Genomic DNA, 16939 nt, shown 5'->3' with positions numbered 1-16939 from the left:
AAGGTATTTGGGGTACTTAACCACTTGCCTGGCACGGTCGTATCAGATACGACCGCACCAGGCTGGCTTTCCCTGACATGGCCGTATCTGATACGACTAGTCAGAAATGCCCACTAGGCGGCTGTGGGAAGCTAATCTTCCTGCTGCCGCCTACATCAGAGGGACTTGATGGATCACTGTGTAGGAGCAGCAGCGGCTCTGGTAGCCGCCGCCGCCGCTGCTCTGTATCCAGGGCCGCCAGCGGGAGACGCTCCCGCTGCAGCTCCGGCACTACAGTGATCACTAGGTGATCACTGTGTAGGAGCAGCAGCAGCGGCGGCTCTGGTAGCCGCCGCCGCTGCTCTGTATCCGGGCCGCCAGCGGGACACCTTCCCGCTGCGGCTCCAGAACTACAGTGATCACATAGTGATCACTGTGTGTGAAGGAGCGGCGGCGGCTCTGGTAGCCGCCGCCGCTATGTATCCGGGCTGCCAGTGGGAGACGCTCCTGCTGCGGCTCTGGCAGTACAGTGATCACTAGGTGATCACTGTGTAGGAGCAGCAGCGGCTCTGGTAGCCGCCGCCGCTGCTATGTTTCCGGGCTGCCAGCGGGACACCTTCCCGCTGCGGCTCCGGAACTACAGTGACCACATAGTGATCACTGTGTGTGAAGGAGCAGTGGCGGCTCTGGTAGCCGCTGCCGCTGCTACTGTATGTATCCGGGCCGCCAGCGGGAGACGCTCCCGCTGCGGCTCCGGCACTACAGTGATCACTAGGTGATCACTGTGTAGGAGCAGCAGCAGCGGCGGCTCTGGTAGCCGTCGCCGCTGCTCTTTATCCGGGCTGCCAGCGGGACACCTTCCCGCTGCGGCTCCAGAACTACAGTGATCACATAGTGATCACTGTGTGTGAAGGAGCAGCGGCGGCGGCTCTGGTAGCCGCCGCCGCTATGTATCCGGGCCGCCAGCAGGAGACGCTCCTGCTGTGGCTCTGGCAGTACAGTGATCACTAGGTGATCACTGTGTAGGAGCAGCAGCGGCTCTGGTAGCCGCCGCCGCTGCTATGTTTCTGGGCCGCTAGCGGGACACCCTCCCGCTGTAGCTCCGGAACAGTGATCAATAAAATCACTGTAGGAGCAGCAGCAGCAGCTCTGGTAGCCGCGGCTGCTGCCATGTTCCCCCGGCGCTCCCGCCCACTCTTTTCCGGCCTCAGCTCCGCCTCCCCGTCCCCATGTGCAATTATAAAAAAAAATTATAATTATAATAAAAAATGTAACAATTGTTATATATACGTGTGTGTGTATATATGTATGTGTATATATATATGTGTGTGTGTGTGTGTATGTATGTATATATATATAAGGGCAGATGATGTAATGGTTAGCGTTACTGCCTCACAGCACTGAGGTCGTTGGTTCGACACCCACTACGGCCCTAACTGTGTGGAGTTTGTATATTCTCCCTGTGCTTGCATGGGTTTCCTCCGGGTACTCCGGTTTCCTCCCACACTCCAAAAATATACTAGTAGGTTAATTGGCTCCTAGCAAAATTACCCCTAGTGTGTATGTGTGTGACAGGGAATATAGAGTGTAAGCTCCACTGGGACAGGGACTGATGTGAATGGCCAAATATTCTCTGTAAAGCGCTGCGAAAAATGTGTGCGCTATATAAATAACTGGTAATAAATAAACAAATATATACGTATGTATATTTATGTATGTATACGTATGTATATACGTGTGTGTGTGTGTGTGTATATATATATATATATGTGTGTGTATACACATATATATATATATATATATATATAATGTTCAATCGATTTTATATATATATATATATATATACAGTCAGGTCCATAAATATCGGGACATTGACAGAATTTTCATATTTTGGCCTCTATTCACCACCACAAGGGCTTTGAAATGAAACAAACAAGATGTGCTTCAACTGCAGACTTTCAGATTTAATTTGAGGGTAATTACATCCAAATCAGGTGAACGGTGTAGGAATTACAACGGTTTCTATATGTGCCTCCCACTTTTTAAGGGGCCAAAAGTAATGGGACAAACTAAACAATCCTAAATCTAACTTTCACTTTTTAATACTTTGTTGCAAAACCTTTGCAGGCAATTACAGCCTGAAGTCTGGAACGCATAGACATCACCAGACGCTGGGTTTCATCCCTGGTGATGCTCTGCCAGGCCTCTACTGCAAATGTCTTCAGTTCCTGCTTGTTCTTGGGGCATTTTCCCTTCAGTTTTGTCTTCATCAAGTGAAATGCATGCTCAATCAGATTCATGTCAGAGGATTGACTTGGCCATTGCATAACATTCCACTTTTTAGCCTTAAAAAACTCTTTGGTTGCTTTTGCAGTATGCTTCGGGTCATTGTCCATCTGCATTGTGAAGCACCGTCCAATGAGTTCTGAAGCATTTGACTGAATATGAGCATAAAATATTGCCCGAAACACTTCAGAATTCATTCTGCTGCTTTTGTCAGCAGTCACATCATCAATAAATACAAGGGGACCAGTTCCATTGGCAGCCATACATGCCCACACCATGACACTACCACCACCATGCTTCACTGATGAGGTGGTATGTTTTGGATCATGAGCAGTTCCTTTCCTTCTCCATACTCTTCTCTTCCCATCACTCTGGTACAAGTTGATCTTTGTCTCATCTGTCCATAGGATGTTGTTCCAGAACTGTAATGGCTTTTTTAGATGGTCTTCCTGTTTTTGAGGCTCACCAATGGTTTACATCTTGTGGTGAACCCTCTATATTCACTCTTGTGAAGTCTTCTCTTGATTGTTGAATTTGACACATATACACCTACCTCCTGGAGAGTGTTCTTGATTTGGCCAACTGTTGTGAAGGGGTTTTTCTTCACCAGGGAAATAATTCTTCTGTCATCCACCACAGTTGTTTTCCGTGGTCTTCCGGGTCTTTAGGTGTTGCTGAGCTCTCCGGTGCGTTCTTTCTTTTTAAGAATGTTCCAAACAGTTGATTTGGTCACACCTAATGTTTTTGCTATCTCTCTGATGGGTTTGTTATGATTTTTCAGCCTAATGATGGCTTGCTTCACTGATAGTGACAGCTCTTTGGATCTCATATTGAGAGTCGACAGCAACTGATTCCAAATGCAAATGTCACACCTAGAATCAACTCCAGACCTTTTACCTGCTTAATTGATAATGAAATAACGAGGGAATAGCTCACACCTGTCCATGAAATAGCTTTTGAGTTGACAGTCCCATTACTTTTGGCCCCTTAAAAAGTGGGAGGCACATATAGAAACCGTTGTAATTCCTACACCGTTCACCTGATTTGGATGCAGTTACCCTCAAATTAAATCTGAAAGTCTGCAGTTAAAGCACATCTTGTTTGTTTCATTTCAAAGCCATTGTCGTGGTGAATAGAGGCCAAAACATGAAAATTCTGTCAGTGTCCCAGTATATATGGACCTGACTGTGTGTGTGTGTGTGTATATATATATATATATATATATATATATATATATATATATATATATATATATATATAGATCGATATCGCAGAGCCTCTGATTAGGGATGTCAACTGACCATCGATGGTTTGCAAACCATCGCTGATCTGACTGAATACAAGTGGTTTGCCATTGCTGGTGGCCTTCAATGTTGCACCATCAATGGCAACCCTCAATCGATGTTTAGGAAACATCGGCATTTGTGGTGTACACAGATCTCCTCGACCAATCGCAAAAAAATTGATAGCTTCTAACGATGGTTGAACCATCGATGGTACAGCCGTCAATGGCCATCACTACAGTATAATATAAAAATTGCTATTTTTATGGTATGCTGTGTTTTAAAAAAATATTTTTTTCAAATAAAATAGTGATGGATAAGTTTAAAATTATGTTCGTGACCTAATTCAATCATAAAAGAAACCGACAATTTTGGAGCGGTTTTTGGAAAAAGAATTCGTCGGTTAAGTGGTTAAATGCTCTCAATAGGTGCTATTTAGCATCTTTGCATGCATGGTGAAGAATAACATTTAGCAGGTTTTTTTGCAGAAAATAAGGAGTCCCAGCAAATTTGGGGTACACGAAAATGGGTGCTAGCATATTTTAAAGTTGCTAAAGTGAAGTTTAAAAAAAAACTTTAAAAATCCACCTGCCGCAACCACCTGCAAACTTAAAAATACCTGGGGCATACTTGGGGACCCCCCTGGAGTCTATTTAGCTAGTTTTAAAATTTGTCCCCCAACTTTGGACTTTTTCGCCCCAAAAATGAAAGTTCTTTTTTGGGGTGATCTAAAGTGTTTTTTAAACTTTTTTGATGCAGTTTACCTTTGGGGGACTGTCCCAAGGGTGCAGGGTTTTTTTCCGAAGTTTGCACCCCAAAACCCCAATTCTGCACTTTTTTTTTAGACATCTATTCATAGGCGAAACTTTTTCACCGGTTCCATTGCATTGGGTTTCTGCACTGGCAAAGTCTCCGTAATTGAATACGGAGGCAACTTTTCGCATGGCGAAATTACGTGACTCGCGAAACTTTATTGTCGAAAACAAAAACGGCTTTACGCACCAAATTGAAGACAGCCCTAAGTGTCCTCATAGATATACCCCTTGTGTAGTCTGCCCCTTGCACATAAAACTGGATTACAGGTTTGAGTAATTTGTAAACTGGTCAGATTGTGGGGGCTGGCTGTGTAGGTGCGATTCAGCAGGCCTTCACCAAAGTGTCACATGATCCACTTTAACTGTATACTTGGGAAAATGCCAATAGGTGAACCACTGCTTTTTATCCTGCTACGACACTTGGAGAACACGAAATAAATAAACTTTAAATTACTTTTTCCCTCTGCACATTGAACTTCTTAAAATAAAAAAAAAGTGGATCCTGAAATCTTTTGAAGTAGCAATTTCTAAAGCATCAAGCGTGTTTCATGTGCTTATTCCTTAATGATGCTAAATGTCATAAAGTTCTCAGCGTGACAGTTCTTTTACAAGCAGCTCCCTCAGTGAACATGCAAAGACCTGATCAAATTGATCACTAATGAGTTCAGGCCCTGGGAATGAAATGACAAACTCACCACAAAATACTTTTGTTCATTTAGATAACATTCCTATCTTCCTACCCAAAACCAGAGCTTAAAGCGTTTAAGACGGAGATTAAGTTAGGAGCCGGCTGATTCTGAAGTATGTCTCTTGGGGCTCTGTACATAGCAATTGTGTTTTTTTTTTTTTTTTTTTTTACTTTATACTGTAGAAGATATATGGATTTTAATATATTATCATGCATTATATAGTCATCCCATTCTGCAGCGGTGTACTGTAAGGTCTCACAAGCACTATTGCACGCGTTTAATGTGCATTCTATATATTATGCACAACATGGACTCTGGTTTGTGCAATTTTGGATAATTTTCCACCAAGCAAGAACTATATATGACATGACCCAGTCGATAAATATCAGGGCTAATGCAGTGGACCATTAAGTGTGCAATATTCTGCTTGAAGGAAGGTAAATTAAATATCTAATAACAGTACAGGAACATACATTGAAGCACTAGGCAATTGGTGCTTGGTTGAATTTGTGTCGATTTTCCATTTTTCTTATCCTATTTATGTCTGGCAGGTGCCTACAGAATTTAGAGAATACTTTGTACATTTTACAAATTGTTCCCTAATTTGTGTTAATATGTATGAAGTAATTCATTATATATGTTAAACGCTATCAAATAATCAATCTTGTTTTTTGTTGGTATATTATTCTTTTATGCTGATCACACATGGCAAAAAAATAATCGCCCATTGTTTTGATTCTCTGCATTTGTGACCTGAAACTGGCACTATACTTGTAGAACTGGTCAGTCCTATTATGAGTAATTATCGTACATGTTTTCCCAAGAAAACTGTATACTAAACATAGTATCCTCTAAACCTAGTTTTTATGATGTGTTGATGTTTGCTTACAGCTAAATCTCTATTCTGCTGTTCCAGAAAAAGAAGAAATAATCTGACGGTAGTAGTTTACAGTTTTTTTTTTCAAACAGGAAAAACTTCCTATTATTAACATATTTACCAACATTCCCAATAAAAATTGCGCTACTAATCCTCAATAGCCACATCTGTGTGCCACTCCAACATTAGGCCCCAGTGAAAACAAGTCAAATAAGATGGTATATAGAAGATTGTCCTGTTTTTATGTAATGTTTTCTGTAATAGTCACTTTTTGCTAGCCAACATACACATATATTTGCATGTAAGGTAAAAGGTTATTATATATTTCCTTTCCCTGAAGCTTTGCTTACTACATAGAAGGTAGATAAGAGTAAACCGAATTGGCGCTGACCCAAATAGGGATATAATATAAAATACTGCGGGGTATATTTGCTAAAGGATTTTAATTGATTTTGGTCAATTTTAAATCGATCTAAATCAATGTTGTGTTTCTAGGGCTAAATTACACATTTACTAACATTTAAAAAAAAAAAAAAATGACTGCTAGTAAATGTGTGATTTAGCCCCAGAAACATATCGATTTAGATTAAAAATTAATCAAAGTCAATTAAAATCCACCTTTAGCAAATATACCCCCTACAGGTGGTTTCTATGAAATGTAAAGCAATGAGGCATAGTTACAGTAATGCACAAAAAAATTCAGAATAACACTTCCCTTTGGATGTGGTCTTTGTATTTGCAGCCAGCAGGTTTATCCATGATATTTAAGGAAATAAAGAAATACTATTTAAATAATAGTGTGATACCATGAAAACAATTTAAATAGTGAAGTACAGTAATGAATGACCATTAACTTCACCGTATACAATGGGGATAAAAGTGAGATACAAATTCCATGAGGGGACCCATTTAGGGGGTGTGCTTACTTATGCACAGCTTAGTAGGGCATGTAAAATGTCCTTGTTTCTCATATCCTTGTTTCTCATGAAATGTCACCATTGTCCTTAAAAATCAAGGATATTGCCAAATTAGTGCATTCTTATTTATTTTTGTAAACAAAACAAATACAATAGCAATAAACAAGTAAAAATGTTTTTTAAAAAAATGATAACAAGATAAATGGTACAAGATAACCACATAGTTGGACTTTTTCACGGAATGGGTATGAAGTCCTGGCGGTACATATCCTGAAGCCGGCAGCTCGAAGGGAGAAGATCCCGTTAGTGCAGATGAGTATCCTATCCCTACCCATCTCCCCCCCCCTAACCCTTCCTTAGTGGTGCCTAACAATAACCTCCCCCCTAGGGTGCCTAACCATAACCTCCCCTACCACACCCTATACCTAACCCTCCCGGGGGGTTCCTAACCCTAACCCTCCCCCCTAGGGTGCCTAACCATAACCTCCCCTACCACACCCTATACCTAACCCTCCCGGGGGGTTCCTAACCCTCCCCTCTAGGGGTGCCTAACGCTAACCTAACCTTAACCCCTCTACGCTCCCTAAACCTAACCCCCCCCCGCGGCTAACGCTAAGGGCCCCCCATACATAGCTCGTTCAATCTGGCGTCCTTCGGTGTCCCGGCGTCGAGATTAAGATAGGTATAGGTATTTCGGCGCCTATCTTAAATCCCTTGCCGGGATTCGGATGTCTGTACTGAGACCGCCGATCTCATAACTACATCCCCATCTGCATCTTCTGGCACAGACCAGAGAGGACTTAATCGGAAATGGGAATTACCTTTCTAGGTGTGGTGTAGGAGAATCAGGGCGTGGTGGTATAATATACTATTTCCAGTCTGGAATGTTGGGAGGTATTCCCTAACCCCACTTTTGGGCTGCACTGGTGATTTAGAGACTGTGGTGAATAGTGGTTCTTGGTCAGCAGCATTCAAACATCACTTATGGGTCTATTTATCAGTAAATATCTGCGGCATATTCCCCCGTTTTCGAGGGATACCCGCAAATATTTAGTATCCTCCAGATACATTATGGAGGGATCGCAGCAGATATCTCCAATTATCTGCTGCAGTCCCTCCTTTTCTGATAGCAGTCACAACCCTCATAGGTTTCTATGGTGGGTGCAATGCTGTCATGTTTACCAAGCTCCGGAATGCGAAGCATCCCAGAACTTGGTCCCTGCAGCTTACATCATCTGAAGATGACTTAACCCACTGTAGCCTATGGGTTACACATTGTTACAAGTCGCGGCCACGACTTGTCTCTTTCTGGCAGTTTACCTTCTCATGACGCCTGTGTTCTGGTTCCCTCAGTTGCTAGGTGATCTGCACACCTCAGGAGGTCACGTGCTATCCATAGCACAGCATGATTGGTTTGTCTTCATATTTGAATATGCTGACCTTTTGCCGCCTCGCTGACTATAGCGTTCCTGTAGGTCCTCTCGGCTCAGCTGCAACGACAGCATTCTGTATCACCTTGCGGAAGTGTGTTCCAGCGGTATTACCTTGTTGTCGGCTCTCCAGCCTCTCCAACGGCTCCTTTGCCGCATCAGCAGCGTCCGTGCTGCCACCGGCTCTCAAGCCTCTCCAATGGCTCCTTAGCTGCATCAGCAGCGTCCGTGCTTCCACCGGCTCTTCAGCCTCTCCTGCAGCTCATTAGCCGAATCAGCAGCATTCGTGCTGCCACCGGCTCTCAAAACCGTACCATTGTACATAACTAGTACACAAACTTGTGTACCAACTTTCATGAACACTGGGGCTGATTCAGACCCGCTCGCGAGCGCAGGATGCTCGCAAGCGGGTCGATGGTGCTGAATTGCGCATGCGCACGACGGAGGGAGCTCCGTCGTGCGCATGCGCGAGACCCGAATAACGATGGCCAAGCCGTCGTTATGGGTCTCGCACCAAAGGGGCTTGCTGTCGATGGTGAGTGACGGCACGCCCCATTTGGTTAGCGTGCCGGGGGCGTGGCTGCCAGACGGAGGCGTTCCCAGGGGAATGCCTACCGTCTGAGTCCGGCCCCACTGACATCAGTAGTGATGTCAGTGGGAGTGATTTTGGCTCTGGTAATTTTCGTAACCCACAGCTATGCGAGCGTCCATGAGGCCGCTCCAAGTTGAGGGAGGAAGGCCCTGATTCAGAGCGAGCGCTCTGGTCAGAGCGTTCGGCTCTGAATCAGGCCCACAGTACACTATTAGTACACAAACTTGTACACCAACTTGTGTATCAACTCTTAAGGATGCAGTATACTAATTAGTACACAAACTAGTACTCAAACTTGTGTACTGACTCTCAAAGCCGCATCGATTACTACTCACTTCTGCATCCAGCTCCAAGCCGCACCATCGGCTCTCAAAGCCGCATCTATTGTATACTTTCATCTACTATTGACTCCAAGCCGCACCATCGTCCCTCATAGCCGCATCAATTGTATACCAGCTTCTGTTCCTGTTGATTCTCTCACCACTAAATCCCATTGTACCTTTGTGTGAACCTCTACTACCCCGAGTGATAAGTCCAGGCGACCGCCTAAGTACTGGTGAACATCACCTAGTTCTAAGGGAACAACGGATGGTTGTTATTGGCGGAAGACCTCGCTAGCCTGTGTTCTAGGTGGTTCACACAAAGCAGGCTTTGGGTATCATAACACACATGGCAAAATCTACCAGAAGAAGGTTCCATAGGAACCCTCCCCCAATAATGGCCTCTACACATGTGTGGTCAGTAGACTGCGCATGCTGAGGATCTCCGGCACAGTAGTGAAGAGGCCACTGTTGCTCTTTACTCTCGGCACACCGCAGGGACAGGCTCCTCTTGGAGCCACTGTCCCCTGCGTGTGCTCTTTAGTACATCCAGATGATATGATTGCATCTTGCAATGCGATTATGGGTGCTAATATCGAGCCCGGATCATATTGTAAATGCAATTTTTAATAAATGGGCCCCTTGTATAACGTGTGTTGTCAGCTTATAACAAGGCTTTATTAGGTTCCAGGTGGTACAACCCTCATATAACACGAAGTGAAATAAAACAATAAAGGTTATGGTGCCTGCAAAGTGGTAGAGTTTTATTGAGTGTATATTATACTGCTGGCATATGACTGGTTATTGCTAAGTCACTAGAACTAATAGTGCCCAGTAACTTGCCAACAGTGAGCAGTCAGGAACAGTATTGCTCAACAATATTAATGCCCAGTAAAATAACAGCAGAGCACACTAATAGTGCCCAGTAACTTACCAGTGAAGATGTCCCCAAAAGTGTGTATTTTTGGGTGGATTGTGGGTTGGGCTTTTTGTCTTCATTTCATATGTCTGAATGCTGGAAGTTATGCCTACTGCTAGTGCTGACCTATTATTGGACATTACTATGGCTGGTACTATTACTTCTAATGGATTATTACTTGGTTCACTGCTATAGCTGACATATTGCTGTTAACAAATATGCAGCCCTTTTGGGGTACTCTGGAGATGGGTGAAGGAGTGCACCAAACACTCAAAATCCAGCATGTTGCACATTACTTCTGTGCACCCATGGTTTAATTTTTCCCCTAAAACATATCTAATGGCTTCATTTTAAAATCCTGTGTGACTGGCGCCCCATACCTTATATTGCAGCCAAACAATGTATAAACATTGGCAATAACAAGTGAAGCGCTGCCATTGTTCTTTGTTGCATTAGATGAGGGGATTTAAATTTCATATGTTTTTTTCAAAATCCCTTCTCCCACTCCTCCTCCTTCTCTCACAGTAGGTGCTGGCAGGAAACTGCAGAGTGAGGGGAACACAAAAGGCCAGTTAGCATAGCGTAAATAGGAATGCCTTATTACACTATGCCTAACTTCTACGCATCTCATGGACAGCTTTAGTTTAGATGAGAACATTGCCAGCTATACTTATTACAAATTGAAATTACTTACTCTTTGTAAACCATGTAGTGGGAGGAGACAGGTTCATGTGGCATTCCATTACCTCCGATGTAATGGCTTTTTTCTGTACAGCATCAGGCCCAATAGTGAGAGGGCAATTACATGTTCCTCGCTGATATTTTACAACAAACCAGATAAGGTTTTATTCAGTGTATTTATGACACATGTTTTTATGTGAGTGTTTCTTGTTCACGCTTTCCAAGTACAGGTTTACAATCACATCTATTAACATGCATAACAGACAACCAGGCTGATGGCAGATGAGAGTGTGTGACCATTTGTTTAGTGTACCGTGCCTGCCATGAAACGGACAGGGCCCACCTCATCCTCACCACTAGCCTCAGACCTGTTGGATGTAGAGGTTCAACAAACCCCGATGCCCAGAGCAAGCACATACTATGGTGCCCCTTCCCTATATATATATATATATATATATATATATATATATATATATATATATATATATATATATATATATATATAATAAACACACACACACACCATACTTGCCTACTCTCCTGGAAGTTGCAGGAGGCTCCTGAATTTTCGGGTAGCCCCAGCACCCCCGGAAGAGTGTCTGCATCTCCCGCATGCCATCCACTTCCTAGTGAAGTGGGCAGGATGGGGAGATAATTGCTGGAGATCGCGGTTCCGTGTGGAGGGGGCCGGTCTAAATGAGGCGAAAATGCATAATTTAGCACCGCCCCTCATGGTCCCGCGATTTGTGGCATGGGAAGTTTCCAGCTTAGTCTCCTCTCTGGAATTGAGACATAAAAAGTATGACACGCACACGCAAACGCACATACCACACGACTTTCAGAACACTCCATGAAAGGATTGAAGATCAATACTCTCTACCATATTCATAAACTTAACAGGGCTTTTCACTGCTTCTCCTTATTCATAGAAGGGGTCACCATGTACAGAGGAGTAGCGTGGAACCATGGCGCCCAGAAAAAGTGCATACCATGGCGCCCCCCAGTACTGAACTGTGCCAGTGGGGTTTTGCCAGCCTGCGGGGAATACTCAAGTTATGAGAGAAACAGCAAACAGTGGCAGTATCATGCTGGGGCATGGAGGTACCATTGGAGGTACGAAATGCTTCAGTGATGCACTCTCTGACATTAAGGGGTAGCTGCTTTGACACTGCTTTATTTATGTATAGCACCTAGGATCTGACTTTATCTCATTTGAATCATTGTTATTTGTCAATAGAGGAGATTGTATTTTATATTCTGATTATTTAACTTAAATTGAGCAGCTTTCATTGGAGTGGGAACACCTATGGGAAGCTCTATTCTCAGCTATGCTCTTACTTAGCAAATATACATTAAACCTACAATTTATTAATGTGAGTACTACTAACCATGTCATGTTCTGTCTACCACCATTATTATTATTATTTCAGGTCTCCTAATATTTATTAAAAGACCTTTAAAACAACACTTTGTGGTCATGCCTGGGTACACCTCATAGCAAAGCAGTTACTTTTTTTACTCTCATACCTTGTAATTGAAGTTTAGGACTTTACCTCAGATATGTCACTATTAAGTCTATTGAAGTACAATGAATGAATGAGGAGAGAAGGAGGGAGGGGATCAAAGAGGACAAGGGAGAGGAAAGTGCCCATCAGAGCGGGAAGGTTACAGAAGCCAATAAGAAAGGAGAGGGGAGGGGCAAAGAGCCGATCAGAGAGGGGTGGTGACACCAGCCAATGAGAAAGGAGTGGACAGGGACAAAGAGTCGATCACAGGGTGGAGAGGGGAGAGAATTAAAGAGGTGAGAAGTGAATATAATCAAGCTAACAGGAAGGGCAGGTGACAGAAGATGATTACAGAGGAGGGAGGTCTGGAGGGGAGGCAATCTGGTTAGCTTGAGGGAGCATGAAATGTAGAAACGGATCTCAGATCTGTAACTTGTTTAGGATATAGAGCAAACAAACTGAGATAAAACTAACAGGCAGCCAACATACTGTGCAGTGCCCCGTGAATTCCGGAACCCTGGATGGCACCCTCTGTCCATTTTGGAGGCCGGAGCTCATGCTCCACCGGAACCACCCTCGCTACACCCGTCATGGAGAAATCTGAGATTTCTCCAGCGGTCCCCTGCTAAGTGTACACTTTGCTTCCCTATACAGTAGTAGCAATTCAGCTTTCCGTTTCACTTCTAAAAATGTTTTCTCCATCTCAGGATGGTGTGATGTGACTCCTGAGGGGAGAAGAGCAGCGAAGATAGCTGTCACCCTGCCTTCTTTTTGCTCTCCCCACCCCCTTCAACAGCAGCAGCCAGTTAGTGGGGCCCACAGCATATGCATATGCTGACATATGCCAGGTCACCTCCTCGTGACTATCTGCTGCCCCAGTGACTCCCGTGCGCACTGGTCCAAGTTTACAGTCATCAATCCAGAAGTCTGTGGTCGCAAGAAGATGTCTTTACATTGAGGTAAGAACACAGCCTATATACCTTACAAGTTTCAGAGTTAACAATGGGACAAATTGACAGGTTCTCATTGGTTCTTGCTTCTGGTCAATCTGGTCATTGGTCAGTTCATACGGTGTCATCAGGGGTATGGCTCATTCTCCCAACAGTCACATTGTGTAGCTTCCCGCCGAAGAACTGGTTAATACTGGCTACAACACTGCATACAAGTAAAAACATTCTTATTCAATAACTCCCTATCATCCATAACTAGCGGACGCATGATGCGACTTCTTTGCCGATAGATATGGTTGTCTGCAAATAAACAGGGATTTAGTATGATACCAAACATGACATGTCCACTGTATTCTAAACCTTAGATCTCATTTAAGTACATATTACATCATAATTATTAGCTAACAAAACCTTTAATAACTCTGGTTATTAACTATAATGTGTTGGAACCCTTTCATATGTATGCGTTCGCATATGTGCGTCTGTGTATTAAAATAGCTAATGTGCGTAGGTATGTATGTGAATACGCATTTGTGCGCATTGGATTGCACGATGCAAAGTAGCGTCCTGGTATCACATCGTCAGACCATAGACGACTATATCGTCAGATAATAATTGTAAGCGTTCATATCCAATTATTTGACTTTGACACCGGCATGTGCCGGATCTTCTCTGTCCTATACTGCCCGCTGCCCCAGTGACCCCCCCCACCGCTCTGCTCCTACCCCCTGCCGCCGAAGTGACCTCCATTCTGCTCCTATTCCCTGCCTCTGGTCTCCTCCTCTGTCCTGACTGCCCTCCCACCTCCTTCCCCCTCCTCCCTTACACAGCCCCACATGCAGCACTGGAGTTAGAAGGCGGCAGCCAGCACATGCGCAGCAGAGGAGAGACCTAATGAAGAGCACCGCAGGAGAAGACGGCATCGCAGGTGTCCAGAATACCAGTTCGCATAGCAGGACAGGTAAGTATACTTGAATTGCTACTTAGACAAGCTATATATCGCATCAAAATTATGCGATATATAGTGATAATCAACAATTACATTTTGCAAATATACATGAATAGACCCCTTTTGTCATTTAGTTACATCCTCGTTTATTCAAACACACATTTCTCAGTAATGTCATTCCTGGTGTTTGAATCTGCAACCTTACAAATTGCAGTCAGACGCCTTACACATGGAGCTATTTGCTCCTCATAGGAAGCCTGGTAATTCTTACTATATAAAGTTTCTTGTAATTGTCAGTATAAAACCATTGCAGCTAAGAGGATCTTTGCAGTGTGTGGTTGCTGGGCATTGGGTGTGTGGCTGCTAGGAGAGTACAGATGTGTCCTTTCTCATCTAGCCTCAATACGCCACGTAGCACCATATGCCTGACGTGAGTAAACTTCCAGGTCCCATGCAACTCTGCTAGTGTCTGGTGTCTTATTGTGCAGAAAATGCGTCTGTCGCAAAGCAATGCGACTAGGATGCTCCAGGAGACTGTGCTGATTGATATGTGGCACTTGTATATCTGTGTGCACCAGAGTCTAAAAATTAAACTTGGTGTGGAAAAATGCTGAGGCCGTTGCATCGCAGCACTTCGTATGCTGATTGAGAGACTCAGTCGCGCACAGATATTCAAGTATTTAATATCAAATTATTCAGCACCGTCTCCTGGTGTGTACTAGTCACATCACATTGCATCTTAGACGCATTTTCGGCAAAATACGCCCAGGGATTACAGAGTCTTACAGGACCAGGAGCTGTTTGGCATGACTGTGTCAATGTCGAGTGAGGACACCTTTGTAGGCAAGTATCACATATCATCGTGAATGTACTTAAGCTTGCCTGTGTCTACCCCGCCTCTTGTAGCACATCAGACACTGATAGGTGGAGGAGGGGGGCGCAACATGCCAATGATTCTGACAGCAAACTGCTTCTTACTCACAGGTAATATTCGGGCAAGATCATAGGCGTGCTGCAGGCCCCCTCTTAGCCCTGTACATCAATACTAGCTGTACCCCCCTGATGGCGGCCCTGTATTAATTTACACTACACATACTCAGTAAATGAGTGCACACAAATACGAGAATGACTAATGTCAGACATACTCTGCATCCACACTTGCTACTAAAGAGACTGATGGAGGAAGGAAGGAGCGTCCTTACTAGGCAGAACTCGGTAGTACCCCTTTCAGACATACGACCCGGGAAATTTCCTGCTCAGACCCGGGAATTTCTCCTGTGCAAAATCCTGGGTACTTGGTCGAGACACCCTTTCAGACTACAGCGTCTACCCGGGAAATTCCCAGGTAGACCCCTTTCAGACATAAGCTGGGTTTTTCATATTACCTGCCTCTCCTCTACCGTCTGCCCCTCCGAGCCTATCCCCTCTCCGGCTGCCGCTGATGATGTCATCACAGTGCAGCAGGCAGCCGGCCAATCAAAATGCAGCATTTATTTTTATTTTATTATTAAATTATTTGTTTTATTTGTTTTATTGCCCTGGTGGTACAGCGGGTTGTGGGTATAGGACGCTCTGCTCCGCCCAGTCAATGTAAAAGCTGCTTGGTGCAGCCCGGGATTAAATTCCCGGGTAGCACCATTCAGATATGAGCAGGGTAATTTCCCAGGACTTAAATCCCGGGAAATTCCCTGATCAATTGGAGGGTCGGCTACCCGGAAACGTGTGTGTGTGTGTGTGTGTGTGTGTGTGTGTGTGTGTGTATGTATATATGTATGTGTGTGTGTATATATATATATATCTATCTATCTATCTGTTAGGTGTAACTTTTGCACCTAATATAGGGCAGGTAAGAGTGCCCAATGATGGTGATGACTTATAGAAAACTAAGCACATATGGTGCCGATGCAGAGGCTTGTACGTATTTTTCAGAACAGTTTTGTTTGAGTAATGTACTGTATGCCCATTTTGCATTCAACTCTGCATCAATAACTGTAAATAATGTATACATACAGTATTTTTTTTTTCAGCCAAATTAGAGGACGATAAATCCAGCTTGGTCCTTTTCTCAAATACTGTATTTTTTTTTAATGCAATTTAAAACGTCTCATCACTAGCAATATACTGTAGCTATCTGCAATGCAACAGCCCTGATCTGCAGAAAATTGCTGCAGTAATCTATAATGTGTTTTTTTTGTGATTTCCATGTGCACAATACAAAGGCTTTTTATCTGACCTGGTGTAGTTTAGGTGTTGCTGAAAGCCATAAGCACAAAATAGGTACATACATCCCAACATTTTAGTAATTTGGGACTCATATATTTTATGCTGAGGCAGATACAATTAGCCACACTAATACTATGTGGGATGTTCGGCATGTAAGCCTTGCTTTTTTTCTTCTAGCGTCTCGGACAGGTGTGAGCAAAATTAAAAAAGTAAGGCTTTCTGTAATGGCCTAAAAAATTATTGTTTGCTTTGCACCTCTAAAGGTGTGATCAGATATAACTATTTGTTACCTGTATGATCCCAGAGTTCACCTACGTATATATATTGTGCAGAATGTTTCATAAATATATATGTGTGTGTGTGTGTGTGTGTGTGTATATACATTCTCACAACCCGGAATTAGTAGTTAAAGAATGGAGAGAGTGGAAAGTGGGAGGCCGGCTTCTTCAGTTCGCCCAGTGCTGGTGTCTCACCACCGCGGACACTTGGGTAAGAGAAGTGGTCTCTCGGGGGTACGCCCTCTC

The 16939-nt window shown here is 43.8% G+C and overlaps 1 protein-coding gene across 10 annotated transcripts in view; it reads left to right on the top strand.

Annotated features, from left to right (window-relative positions):
* TANC2 (tetratricopeptide repeat, ankyrin repeat and coiled-coil containing 2) overlaps positions 1 to 16939 on the top strand; it is a 632660-nt gene that overhangs the window by 221175 nt on the left and 394546 nt on the right. Inside the window, exon 3 of one of the 10 annotated variants that reach the window (XM_088470697.1) lies at positions 11718 to 11901. The exons of the other annotated variants lie outside the window; for them this stretch is intronic. The gene's annotated coding sequence lies outside the window, so the exon portion shown is untranslated. The remainder of the gene's footprint in view (positions 1 to 11717; positions 11902 to 16939) is intronic. 10 annotated transcript variants of the gene reach the window in all.

Source organism: Taudactylus pleione, unplaced genomic scaffold (genome assembly GCF_031769625.1).
Source record: "Taudactylus pleione unplaced genomic scaffold, aTauple2 ptg000102l, whole genome shotgun sequence".
Classification (NCBI taxonomy): domain Eukaryota; kingdom Metazoa; phylum Chordata; class Amphibia; order Anura; family Myobatrachidae; genus Taudactylus; species Taudactylus pleione.
This window is presented reverse-complemented; position numbering and strand designations above follow the sequence as displayed.